A 13,842-nucleotide genomic window follows, 5' to 3' on the forward strand; every position below is an offset into this window, starting at 1 on the left:
TTGGGCTGATTTCTTTTCCTTTGATAAAAAGCCTTCTGTTTCGACCGCCAAACCTCTCACGGGAGCATTTGCAACCGTTTGGCACCATGTTTGAGTGAATAGCCGAATGTCAGATATTTGATGAAATTGTGACTCGGGGCTTAGGGATTTTTTCAAAAAAATATTTTTCTGCCGGTTAAGTTTTCGAGGGCTGATTTCTTTTCCCGTGATAAAAAGCCTTCTGTTTCGACCACCAAACCTCTCACGGGAGCATTTGAAACCGTTTGGGACCATTTTTGAGTTAATTGCCGAAAGTCAGATTTTTGATGAAATTGTGACCCCGGGGCTTAGGGGTTTTTTCAAAAAAATCTTTTTCTGCCGGTGAAGTTTTTTGGGCTGATTTCCTTTCCCTTGATAAAAAGCCTTCTGCTTCGACCGCCAAACCTCTCAGGGGAGCATTTGCAACCGTTTGGCACCATGTTTGAGTGAATTGCCGAATGTCAGATTTTTGATGAAATTGTGACCCCGGGGCCTAGGGATTTTTTCAAAAAAATCTTTTTCTGCCGGTTAAGTTTTCGAGGGCTGATTTCTTTTCCCGTGATAAAAAGCCTTCTGTTTCGACCGCCAAACCTCTCATGGGAGCATTTGCAACCGTTTGGCACCATGTTTGAGTGAATTGCCGAATGTCAGATTTCTGATGAAATTGTGACCCCGGGGCTTAGGGATTTTTTCAAAAAAATCTTTTTCTGCCTGTTAAGTTTTCGAGGGCTGATTTCTTTTCCCTTGATAAAAAGCCTTCTGTTTCGACCGCCAAACCTCTCATGGGAGCATTTGCAACCGTTTGGCACTATTTTTGAGTGAAATGCCGAAAGTCAGATTTCTGATGAAATTGTGACTCCACGGCTTAGGGATTTTTTCAAAAAAATTTTTTTCTGCCGGTTAAGTTTTTTGGGCTGATTTCCTTTCCCGTGATAAAAAGCCTTCTGTTTCGACCGCCAAACCTCTCAGGGGAGCATTTGCAACCGTTTGGCACTATTTTTGAGTGAAATGCCGAAAGTCAGATTTCTGATGAAATTGTGACCCCGGGGCTTAGGGATTTTTTCAAAAAAATCTTTTTCTGCCGGTTAAGTTGTCTTGGGCTGATTTCTTTTCCTTTGATAAAAAGCCTTCCGTTTCGACCGCCAAACCTCTCAGGGGAGCATTTGCAACCCTTTGGCACTATTTTTGAGTGAAATGCCGAAAGTCAGATTTTTGATGAAATTGTGACTCCACGGCTTAGGGATTTTTTCAAAAAAAAATTTTTCTGCCGGTTAAGTTTTTTGGGCTGATTTCCTTTCCCGTGATAAAAAGCCTTCCGTTTCGACCGCTAAACCTCTCAGGGGAGCATTTGCAACCGTTTGGCACCATTTTTGAGTGAATTGCCGAAAGTCAGATTTTTGATGAAATTGTGACCCCGGGGCTTAGGGATTTTTTCAAAAAAATCTTTTTCTGCCGGTTAAGTTTTCGAGGGCTGATTTCTTTTCCCGTGATAAAAAGCCTTCTGTTTCGACCACCAAACCTCTCACGGGAGCATTTGAAACCGTTTGGGACCATTTTTGAGTTAATTGCCGAAAGTCAGATTTTTGATGAAATTGTGACCCCGGGGGCCTAGGGATTTTTTTAAAAAAATCTTTTTCTGCCGGTTAAGTTTTCGAGGGCTGATTTCCTTTCCCTTGATAAAAAGCCTTCTGTTTCGACCGCCAAACCTCTCAAGGGAGCATTTGCAACCGTTTGGCACCATTTTTCTGCCGGTTATGTTGTCCATGGCTGATTTCTTGCTCTGTGATATAAAACCTTCTGTTTCGACCGCCAAACCTCTCAGGGGAGCATTTCAAACCGTTTGGGACCATTTTTGAGTGAAATGCTGAAATCTGATTTTTGATGAAATTGTGACCCCGCGGCTTAGGGATTTTTTCAAAAACATCTTTTTCTGCCGGTTAAGTTGTCTTGGGCTGATTTCTTTTCCTTTGATAAAAAGCCTTCTGTTTCGACCGCCAAACCTCTCACGGGAGCATTTGCAACCGTTTGGCACAATTTTTGAGTGAATTGCCGAAAGTCAGATTTTTAATGAAATTGTGACCCCGGGGCCTAGGGATTTTTTAAAAAAAATCTTTTTCTGCCGGTTAAGTTTTCGAGGGCTGATTTCTTTTCCCGTGATAAAAAGCCTTCTGTTTCGACCGCCAAACCTCTCATGGGAGCATTTGCAACCGTTTGGCACCATGTTTGAGTGAATTGCCGAATGTCAGATTTTTGATGAAATTGTGACCCCGGGGCTTAGGGATTTTTTCAAAAAAATCTTTTTCTGCCGGTTAAGTTGTCTTAGGCTGATTTCTTTTCCCGTGATAAAAAGCCTTCTGTTTCGACCGCCAAACCTCTCATGGGAGCATTTGCAACCGTTTGGCACTATTTTTGAGTGAAATGCCGAAAGTCAGATTTCTGATGAAATTGTGACTCCACGGCTTAGGGATTTTTTTAAAAAAAAAATTTTCTGCCGGTTAAGTTTTTTGGGCTGATTTCCTTTCCCGTGATAAAAAGCCTTCTGTTTCGACCGCCAAACCTCTCAGGGGAGCATTTGCAACCGTTTGGCACCATTTTTGAGTTAATTGCCGAAAGTCACATTTTTGATGAAATTGTTACCCCGGGGCTTAGGGATTTTTTCAAAAAAATCTTTTTCTGCCGGTTAAGTTGTCTTAGGCTGATTTCTTTTCCCGTGATAAAAAGCCTTCTGTTTCGACCGCCAAACCTCTCAGGGGAGCATTTGCAACCGTTTGGCACCATGTTTGAGTGAATAGCCGAATGTCAGATATTTGATGAAATTGTGACCCCGGGGCTTAGGGATTTTTTCAAAAAAATCTTTTTCTGCCGGTTAAGTTTTCGAGGGCTGATTTCTTTTTCCGTGATAAAAAGCCTTCTGTTTCGACCGCCAAACCTCTCACGGGAGCATTTGCAACCGTTTGGCACCATTTTTCTGCCGTTAAGTTCTCCATGGTTGATTTCTTGCTTTGTGATATAAAGCCTTCTGTTTCGACCGCCAAACCTCTCAGGGGAGCATTTCAAACCGTTTGGGACCATTTTTGAGCGAAATGCCGAAAGTCTGATTTCTGATGAAATTGTGACTCCACGGCTTAGGGATTTTTTCAAAAAAAAATTTTTCTACCGGTTAAGTTTTTTGGGCTGATTTCCTTTCCCGTGATAAAAAGCCTTCTGTTTCGACCGCCAAACCTCTCAGGGGAGCATTTGCAACCGTTTGGCACTATTTTTGAGTGAAATGCCGAAAGTCAGATTTCTGATGAAATTGTGACCCCGGGGCTTAGGGATTTTTTCAAAAAAATCTTTTTCTGCCGGTTAAGTTGTCTTGGGCTGATTTCTTTTCCTTTGATAAAAAGCCTTCTGTTTCAACCGCCAAACCTCTCAGGGGAGCATTTGCAACCCTTTGGCACTATTTTTGAGTGAAATGCCGAAAGTCAGATTTTTGATGAAATTGTGACTCCACGGCTTAGGGATTTTTTCAAAAAAAATTTTTTCTGCCGGTTAAGTTTTTTGGGCTGATTTCCTTTCCCGTGATAAAAAGCCTTCCGTTTCGACCGCTAAACCTCTCAGGGGAGCATTTGCAACCGTTTGGCACCATTTTTGAGTGAATTGCCGAAAGTCAGATTTTTGATGAAATTGTGACCCCGGGGCTTAGGGATTTTTTCAAAAAAATCTTTTTCTGCCGGTTAAGTTGTCTTGGGCTGATTTCTTTTCCTTTGATAAAAAGCCTTCTGTTTCGACCGCCAAACCTCTCACGGGAGCATTTGCAACCGTTTGGCACCATGTTTGAGTGAATTGCCGAATGTCAGATATTTGATGAAATTGTGAACCCGGCGGCCTAGGGATTTTTTCAAAAAAATCTTTTTCTGCCGGTTAAGTTGTCTTGGGCTGATTTCTTTTCCCGTGATAAAAAGCCTTCTGTTTCGACCACCAAACCTCTCACGGGAGCATTTGAAACCGTTTGGGACCATTTTTGAGTGAAATGCCGAAAGTCTGATTTTTGATGAAATTGTGGCCCCGGGGCTTAGGGATTTTTTCAAAAAAATCTTTTTCTGCCGGTTAAGTTTTCGAGGGCTGATTTCTTGCTCTGTGATATAAAATCTTCTGTTTCGACCGCCAAACCTCTCAGGGGAGCATTTCAAACCGTTTGGGACCATTTTTCTGCCGGTTATGTTGTCCATGGCTGATTTCTTGCTCTGTGATATAAAATCTTCTGTTTCGACCGCCAAACCTCTCAGGGGAGCATTTCAAACCGTTTGGGACCATTTTTGAGTGAAATGCTGAAATCTGATTTTTGATGAAATTGTGACCCCGCGGCTTAGGGATATTTTCAAAAAAATATTTTTCTGCCGGTTAAGTTGTTTTGGACTGATTTCCTTTCCCGTGATAAAAAGCCTTCCGTTTCGACCGCTAAACCTCTCAGGGGAGCATTTGCAACCGTTTGGCACCATGTTTGAGTGAATTGCCGAAAGTCAGATTTTTGATGAAATTGTTACCCCGGGGCTTAGGGATTTTTTCAAAAAAATCTTTTTCTGCCGGTTAAGTTGTCTTAGGCTGATTTCTTTTGCCGTGATAAAAAGCCTTCTGTTTCGACCGCCAAACCTCTCACGGGAGCATTTGCAACCGTTTGGCACCATGTTTGAGTGAATAGCCGAATGTCAGATATTTGATGAAATTGTGACCCCGGGGCTTAGGGATTTTTTCAAAAAAATCTTTTTCTGCCTGTTAAGTTTTCGAGGGCTGATTTCTTTTCCTTTGATAAAAAGCCTTCTGTTTCGACCGCCAAACCTCTCATGGGAGCATTTGCAACCGTTTGGCACTATTTTTGAGTGAAATGCCGAAAGTCAGATTTCTGATGAAATTGTGACTCCACGGCTTAGGGATTTTTTAAAAAAAAAAATTTTCTGCCGGTTAAGTTTTTTGGGCTGATTTCCTTTCCCGTGATAAAAAGCCTTCTGTTTCGACCGCCAAACCTCTCAGGGGAGCATTTGCAACCGTTTGGCACCATTTTTGAGTTAATTGCCGAAAGTCAGATTTTTGATGAAATTGTTACCCCGGGGCTTAGGGATTTTTTCAAAAAAATCTTTTTCTGCCGGTTAAGTTGTCGTAGGCTGATTTCTTTTCCCGTGATAAAAAGCCTTCTGTTTCGACCGCCAAATCTCTCAGGGGAGCATTTGCAACCGTTTGGCACCATTTTTGAGTTAATTGCCGAAAGTCAGATTTTTGATGAAATTGTTACCCCGGGGCTTAGGGATTTTTTCAAAAAAATCTTTTTCTGCCGGTTAAGTTGTCTTAGGCTGATTTCTTTTCCCGTGATAAAAAGCCTTCTGTTTCGACCGCCAAACCTCTCAGGGGAGCATTTGCAACCGTTTGGCACCATGTTTGAGTGAATAGCCGAATGTCAGATATTTGATGAAATTGTGACCCCGGGGCTTAGGGATTTTTTCAAAAAAATCTTTTTCTGCCGGTTAAGTTTTCAAGGGCTGATTTCTTTTTCCGTGATAAAAAGCCTTCTGTTTCGACCGCCAAACCTCTCACGGGAGCATTTGCAACCGTTTGGCACCATTTTTCTGCCGTTAAGTTGTCCATGGTTGATTTCTTGCTTTTTGATATAAAGCCTTCTGTTTCGACCGCCAAACCTCTCAGGGGAGCATTTCAAACCGTTTGGAACCATTTTTGAGCGAAATGCCGAAAGTCTGATTTTTGATGAAATTGTGACCCCGCGGCTTAGGGATATTTTCAAAAAAATATTTTTCTGCCGGTTAAGTTGTTTTGGACTGATTTCCTTTCCCGTGATAAAAAGCCTTCCGTTTCGACCGCCAAACCTCTCAGGGGAGCATTTGCAACCGTTTGGCACCATGTTTGAGTGAATTGCCGAATGTCAGATTTTTGATGAAATTGTGACCCCGGGGCCTAGGGATTTTTTAAAAAAAATCTTTTTCTGCCGGTTAAGTTTTCGAGGGCTGATTTCTTTTCCCGTGATAAAAAGCCTTCTGTTCCGACCACCAAACCTCTCAGGGGAGCATTTGAAACCGTTTGGGACCATGTTTGAGTGAAATGCCGAAAGTCTGATTTTTGATGAAATTGTGACTCCGGGGCTTAGGGATATTTTCAAAAAAATTTTTTTCTGCCGGTTAAGTTGTTTTGGACTGATTTCCTTTCCCGTGATAAAAAGCCTTCCGTTTCGACCGCCAAACCTCTCAAGGGAGCATTTGCAACCGTTTGGCACAATTTTTGAGTGAATTGCCGAAAGTCAGATTTTTAATGAAATTGTGACCCCGGGGCTTCGGGATTTTTTCAAAAAAAACCTTTTCCTGCCGGTTAAGTTTTCGAGGGCTGATTTCTTTTCCTGTGATAAAAAGCCTTCTGTTTCGACCGCCAAAGCTCTCACGGGAGCATTTGCAACCGTTTGGCACTATTTTTGAGTGAAATGCCGAAAGTCAGATTTCTGATGAAATTGTGACTCTGCGGCTTAGGGATTTTTTCAAAAAAATATTTTTTGCCGGTTAAGTTTTTTGGGCTGATTTCCTTTCCCGTGATAAAAAGCCTTCTGTTTCGACCGCCAAACCTCTCAGGGGAGCATTTGCAACCGTTTGGCACCATTTTTCTGCCATTAAGTTGTCCATGGTTGATTTCTTGCTTTGTGATATAAAGCCTTCTGTTTTGACGGCCAAACCTCTCAGGGGAGCATTTGCAACCGTCTGGCACGATTTTTGAGTGAATTGCCGAAAGTCAGATTTTTGATGAAATTGTGACCCCGGGGCTTAGGGATTTTTTCAAAAAAATCTTTTTCTGCCGGTTAAGTTTTCGAGGGCTGATTTCTTTTCCCGTCAAAAAAAGCCTTCTGTTTCGACCGCCAAACCTCTCAGGGGAGCATTTGCAACCGTTTGGCACCATTTTTGAGTGAATTGCCGAAAGTCAGATTTTTGATGAAATTGTGACTCCGGGGCTTAGGGATATTTTCAAAAAAATTTTTTTCTGCCGGTTAAGTTGTTTTGGACTGATTTCCTTTCCCGTGATAAAAAGCCTTCCGTTTCGACCGCCAAACCTCTCAAGGGAGCATTTGCAACCGTTTGGCACAATTTTTGAGTGAATTGCCGAAAGTCAGATTTTTAATGAAATTGTGACCCCGGGGCTTCGGGATTTTTTCAAAAAAAACCTTTTCCTGCCGGTTAAGTTTTCGAGGGCTGATTTCTTTTCCTGTGATAAAAAGCCTTCTGTTTCGACCGCCAAAGCTCTCACGGGAGCATTTGCAACCGTTTGGCACTATTTTTGAGTGAAATGCCGAAAGTCAGATTTCTGATGAAATTGTGACTCCGCGGCTTAAGGATTTTTTCAAAAAAATATTTTTCTGCCGGTTAAGTTTTTTGGGCTGATTTCCTTTCCCGTGATAAAAAGCCTTCTGTTTCGACCGCCAAACCTCTCAGGGGAGCATTTGCAACCTTTTGGCACCATTTTTGAGTTAATTGCCGAAAGTCAGATTTTTGATGAAATTGTGACCCCGGGGCTTAGGGATTTTTTCAAAAAAATCTTTTTCTGCCGGTTAAGTTTTCGAGGGCTGATTTCTTTTTCCGTGATAAAAAGCCTTCTGTTTCGACCGCCAAAGCTCTCACGGGAGCATTTGCAACCGTTTGGCACTATTTTTGAGTGAAATGCCGAAAGTCAGATTTCTGATGAAATTGTGACTCTGCGGCTTAGGGATTTTTTCAAAAAAATATTTTTCTGCCGGTTAAGTTTTTTGGGCTGATTTCCTTTCCCGTGATAAAAAGCCTTCTGTTTCGACCGCCAAACCTCTCAGGGGAGCATTTGCAACCGTTTGGCACCATTTTTCTGCCATTAAGTTGTCCATGGTTGATTTCTTGCTTTGTGATATAAAGCCTTCTGTTTTGACGGCCAAACCTCTCAGGGGAGCATTTGCAACCGTCTGGCACGATTTTTGAGTGAATTGCAGAAAGTCAGATTTTTGATGAAATTGTGACCCCGGGGCTTAGGGATTTTTTCAAAAAAATCTTTTTCTGCCGGTTAAGTTGTCTTGGGCTGATTGCTTTTCCTTTGATAAAAAGCCTTCTGTTTCGACCGCCAAACCTCCCATGGGAGCATTTGCAACCGTTTGGCACTATTTTTGAGTGAAAGGCCGAAAGTCAGATTTCTGATGAAATTGTGACTCCGCGGCTTAAGGATTTTTTCAAAAAAATATTTTTCTGCCGGTTAAGTTTTTTGGGCTGATTTCCTTTCCCGTGATAAAAAGCCTTCTGTTTCGACCGCCAAACCTCTCAGGGGAGCATTTGCAACCGTTTGGCACCATTTTTGAGTTAATTGCCGAAAGTCAGATTTTTGATGAAATTGTGACCCCGGGGCTTAGGGATTTTTTCAAAAAAATCTTTTTCTGCCGGTTAAGTTGTCTTGGGCTGATTTCTTTTCCCGTGATAAAAAGCCTTGTGTTTTGACCGCCAAACCTCTCAGGGGAGCATTTGCAACCGTTTGGCACCCTTTTTCTGCCGTTAAGTTGTCCATGGTTGATTTCTTGCTTTGTGATATAAAGCCTTCTGTTTCGACTGCCAAACCTCTCAGGGGAGCATTTGAAACCGTTTGGCACCATTTTTGAGTTAATTACCGAAAGTCAGATTTTTGATGAAATTGTGACCCCGGGGCTTAGGGATTTTTTCAAAAAAATATTTTCCTTCCGGTTAAGTTTTTTGGGCTGATTTCCTTTCCCGTAATAAAAAGCCTTCTGTTTCGACCGCCAAACCTCTTAGGGGAGCATTTGCAACCGTTTGGCACCATTTTTGAGTGAATTGCCGAAAGTCAGATTTTTGATGAAATTGTGACCCCGGGGCTTAGGGATTTTTTCAAAAAAATCTTTTTCTGCCGGTTAAGTTGTCTTGGGCTGATTTCTTTTCCCGTGATAAAAAGCCTTCTGTTTCGACAGCCAAACCTCTCAGGGGAGCATTTGAAACCGTTTGGCAGTGAATTGCCGAAAGTCAGATTTTTGATGAAATTGTGACTCCGCGGCTTAGGCATTTTTTCAAAAAAATATTTTTCTGCCGGTTAAGTTTTTTGGGCTGATTTCTTTTCCCGTGATAAAAAGCCTTCTGTTTCGACCACCAAACCTCTCACGGGAGCATTTGAAACTGTTTGGGACCATTTTTGAGTGAAATGCCGAAAGTCTGATTTTTGATGAAATTGTGACCCCAGGGCTTAGGGATTTTTTCAAAAAAATCTTTTTCTGCCGGTTAAGTTTTCGAGGGCTGATTTCTTTTCCTGTGATAAAAAGCCTTCAGTTTCGAAGACCAAACCTCTCAGGGGAGCATTTGCAACCGTTTGGCACCATTTTTGAGTGAATTGCCGAAAGTCAGATTTTTGATGAAATTGTGACCCCGGGGCTTAGGGATTTTTTCAAAAACATCTTTTTCTGCCGGTTAAGTTTTCGAGGGCTGTTTTCTTTTCCTGTGATAAAAAGCATTCTGTTTTGACCGCCAAACCTCTCACGGGTGCATTTGCAACCGTTTGGCACCATTTTTCTTCCGGTTATGTTGTCCATGGCTGATTTCTTGCTCTGTGATATAAAGCCTTCCGTTTCGACCGCCAAACCTCTCAGGGGAGCATTTGAAACTGTTTGGGACCATTTTTGAGTGAAATGCCGAAAGTCTGGTTTTTGATGAAATTGTGACCCCGCGGCTTAGGGATTTTTTCAAAAACATCTTTTTCTGCCGGTTAAGTTGTCTTGGGCTGATTTCTTTTCCTTTGATAAAAAGCCTTCTGTTTCGACCGCCAAACCTCTCACGGGAGCATTTGCAACCGTTTGGCACAATTTTTGAGTGAATTGCCGAAAGTCAGATTTTTAATGAAATTGTGACCCCGGGGCTTAGGGATTTTTTCAAAAAAAACCTTTTCCTGCCGGTTAAGTTTTCGAGGGCTGATTTCTTTTCCTGTGATAAAAAGCCTTCTGTTTCGACCGCCAAAGCTCTCACGGGAGCATTTGCAACCGTTTGGCACTATTTTTGAGTGAAATGCCGAAAGTCAGATTTCTGATGAAATTGTGACTCTGCGGCTTAGGGATTTTTTCAAAAAAATATTTTTCTGCCGGTTAAGTTTTTTGGGCTGATTTCCTTTCCCGTGATAAAAAGCCTTCTGTTTTGACGGCCAAACCTCTCAGGGGAGCATTTGCAACCGTTTGGCACGATTTTTGAGTGGATTGCAGAAAGTCAGATTTTTGATGAAATTGTGACCCCGGGGCTTAGGGATTTTTTCAAAAACATCTTTTTCTGCCGGTTAAGTTGTCTTGGGCTGATTTCTTTTCCTTTGATAAAAAGCCTTCTGTTTCGACCGCCAAACCTCTCACGGGAGCATTTGCAACCGTTTGGCACAATTTTTGAGTGAATTGCCGAAAGTCAGATTTTTAATGAAATTGTGACCCCGGGGCCTAGGGATTTTTTAAAAAAAATCTTTTTCTGCCGGTTAAGTTTTCGAGGGCTGATTTCTTTTCCCGTGATAAAAAGCCTTCTGTTTCGACCGCCAAACCTCTCATGGGAGCATTTGCAACCGTTTGGCACCATGTTTGAGTGAATTGCCGAATGTCAGATTTTTGATGAAATTGTGACCCCGGGGCTTAGGGATTTTTTCAAAAAAATCTTTTTCTGCCGGTTAAGTTGTCTTAGGCTGATTTCTTTTCCCGTGATAAAAAGCCTTCTGTTTCGACCGCCAAACCTCTCATGGGAGCATTTGCAACCGTTTGGCACTATTTTTGAGTGAAATGCCGAAAGTCAGATTTCTGATGAAATTGTGACTCCACGGCTTAGGGATTTTTTAAAAAAAAAAATTTTCTGCCGGTTAAGTTTTTTGGGCTGATTTCCTTTCCCGTGATAAAAAGCCTTCTGTTTCGACCGCCAAACCTCTCAGGGGAGCATTTGCAACCGTTTGGCACCATTTTTGAGTTAATTGCCGAAAGTCACATTTTTGATGAAATTGTTACCCCGGGGCTTAGGGATTTTTTCAAAAAAATCTTTTTCTGCCGGTTAAGTTGTCTTAGGCTGATTTCTTTTCCCGTGATAAAAAGCCTTCTGTTTCGACCGCCAAACCTCTCAGGGGAGCATTTGCAACCGTTTGGCACCATGTTTGAGTGAATAGCCGAATGTCAGATATTTGATGAAATTGTGACCCCGGGGCTTAGGGATTTTTTCAAAAAAATCTTTTTCTGCCGGTTAAGTTTTCGAGGGCTGATTTCTTTTTCCGTGATAAAAAGCCTTCTGTTTCGACCGCCAAACCTCTCACGGGAGCATTTGCAACCGTTTGGCACCATTTTTCTGCCGTTAAGTTCTCCATGGTTGATTTCTTGCTTTGTGATATAAAGCCTTCTGTTTCGACCGCCAAACCTCTCAGGGGAGCATTTCAAACCGTTTGGGACCATTTTTGAGCGAAATGCCGAAAGTCTGATTTCTGATGAAATTGTGACTCCACGGCTTAGGGATTTTTTCAAAAAAAAAATTTTCTACCGGTTAAGTTTTTTGGGCTGATTTCCTTTCCCGTGATAAAAAGCCTTCTGTTTCGACCGCCAAACCTCTCAGGGGAGCATTTGCAACCGTTTGGCACTATTTTTGAGTGAAATGCCGAAAGTCAGATTTCTGATGAAATTGTGACCCCGGGGCTTAGGGATTTTTTCAAAAAAATCTTTTTCTGCCGGTTAAATTGTCTTGGGCTGATTTCTTTTCCTTTGATAAAAAGCCTTCTGTTTCGACCGCCAAACCTCTCAGGGGAGCATTTGCAACCCTTTGGCACTATTTTTGAGTGAAATGCCGAAAGTCAGATTTTTGATGAAATTGTGACTCCACGGCTTAGGGATTTTTTCAAAAAAAATTTTTTCTGCCGGTTAAGTTTTTTGGGCTGATTTCCTTTCCCGTGATAAAAAGCCTTCCGTTTCGACCGCTAAACCTCTCAGGGGAGCATTTGCAACCGTTTGGCACCATTTTTGAGTGAATTGCCGAAAGTCAGATTTTTGATGAAATTGTGACCCCGGGGCTTAGGGATTTTTTCAAAAAAATCTTTTTCTGCCGGTTAAGTTGTCTTGGGCTGATTTCTTTTCCTTTGATAAAAAGCCTTCTGTTTCGACCGCCAAACCTCTCACGGGAGCATTTGCAACCGTTTGGCACCATGTTTGAGTGAATTGCCGAATGTCAGATATTTGATGAAATTGTGAACCCGGCGGCCTAGGGATTTTTTCAAAAAAATCTTTTTCTGCCGGTTAAGTTTTCGAGGGCTGATTTCTTTTCCCGTGATAAAAAGCCTTCTGTTTCGACCACCAAACCTCTCACGGGAGCATTTGAAACCGTTTGGGACCATTTTTGAGTTAATTGCCGAAAGTCAGATTTTTGATGAAATTGTGACCCCGGGGGCCTAGGGATTTTTTAAAAAAAATCTTTTTCTGCCGGTTAAGTTTTCGAGGGCTGATTTCCTTTCCCTTGATAAAAAGCCTTCTGTTTCGACCGCCAAACCTCTCAAGGGAGCATTTGCAACCGTTTGGCACCATTTTTCTGCCGGTTATGTTGTCCATGGCTGATTTCTTGCTCTGTGATATAAAACCTTCTGTTTCGACCGCCAAACCTCTCAGGGGAGCATTTCAAACCGTTTGGGACCATTTTTGAGTGAAATGCTGAAATCTGATTTTTGATGAAATTGTGACCCCCGCGGCTTAGGGATTTTTTCAAAAACATCTTTTTCTGCCGGTTAAGTTGTCTTGGGCTGATTTCTTTTCCTTTGATAAAAAGCCTTCTGTTTCGACCGCCAAACCTCTCACGGGAGCATTTGCAACCGTTTGGCACAATTTTTGAGTGAATTGCCGAAAGTCAGATTTTTAATGAAATTGTGACCCCGGGGCCTAGGGATTTTTTAAAAAAAATCTTTTTCTGCCGGTTAAGCTTTCGAGGGCTGATTTCTTTTCCCGTGATAAAAAGCCTTCTGTTTCGACCGCCAAACCTCTCATGGGAGCATTTGCAACCGTTTGGCACCATGTTTGAGTGAATTGCCGAATGTCAGATTTTTGATGAAATTGTGACCCCGGGGCTTAGGGATTTTTTCAAAAAAATCTTTTTCTGCCGGTTAAGTTGTCTTAGGCTGATTTCTTTTCCCGTGATAAAAAGCCTTCTGTTTCGACCGCCAAACCTCTCATGGGAGCATTTGCAACCGTTTGGCACTATTTTTGAGTGAAATGCCGAAAGTCAGATTTCTGATGAAATTGTGACTCCACGGCTTAGGGATTTTTTTAAAAAAAAAATTTTCTGCCGGTTAAGTTTTTTGGGCTGATTTCCTTTCCCGTGATAAAAAGCCTTCTGTTTCGACCGCCAAACCTCTCAGGGGAGCATTTGCAACCGTTTGGCACCATTTTTGAGTTAATTGCCGAAAGTCACATTTTTGATGAAATTGTTACCCCGGGGCTTAGGGATTTTTTCAAAAAAATCTTTTTCTGCCGGTTAAGTTGTCTTAGGCTGATTTCTTTTCCCGTGATAAAAAGCCTTCTGTTTCGACCGCCAAACCTCTCAGGGGAGCATTTGCAACCGTTTGGCACCATGTTTGAGTGAATAGCCGAATGTCAGATATTTGATGAAATTGTGACCCCGGGGCTTAGGGATTTTTTCAAAAAAATCTTTTTCTGCCGGTTAAGTTTTCGAGGGCTGATTTCTTTTTCCGTGATAAAAAGCCTTCTGTTTCGACCGCCAAACCTCTCACGGGAGCATTTGCAACCGTTTGGCACCATTTTTCTGCCGTTAAGTTCTCCATGGTTGATTTCTTGCTTTGTGATAT

Source organism: Podarcis raffonei, chromosome 5, assembly GCF_027172205.1.
Source record: "Podarcis raffonei isolate rPodRaf1 chromosome 5, rPodRaf1.pri, whole genome shotgun sequence".
Classification (NCBI taxonomy): domain Eukaryota; kingdom Metazoa; phylum Chordata; class Lepidosauria; order Squamata; family Lacertidae; genus Podarcis; species Podarcis raffonei.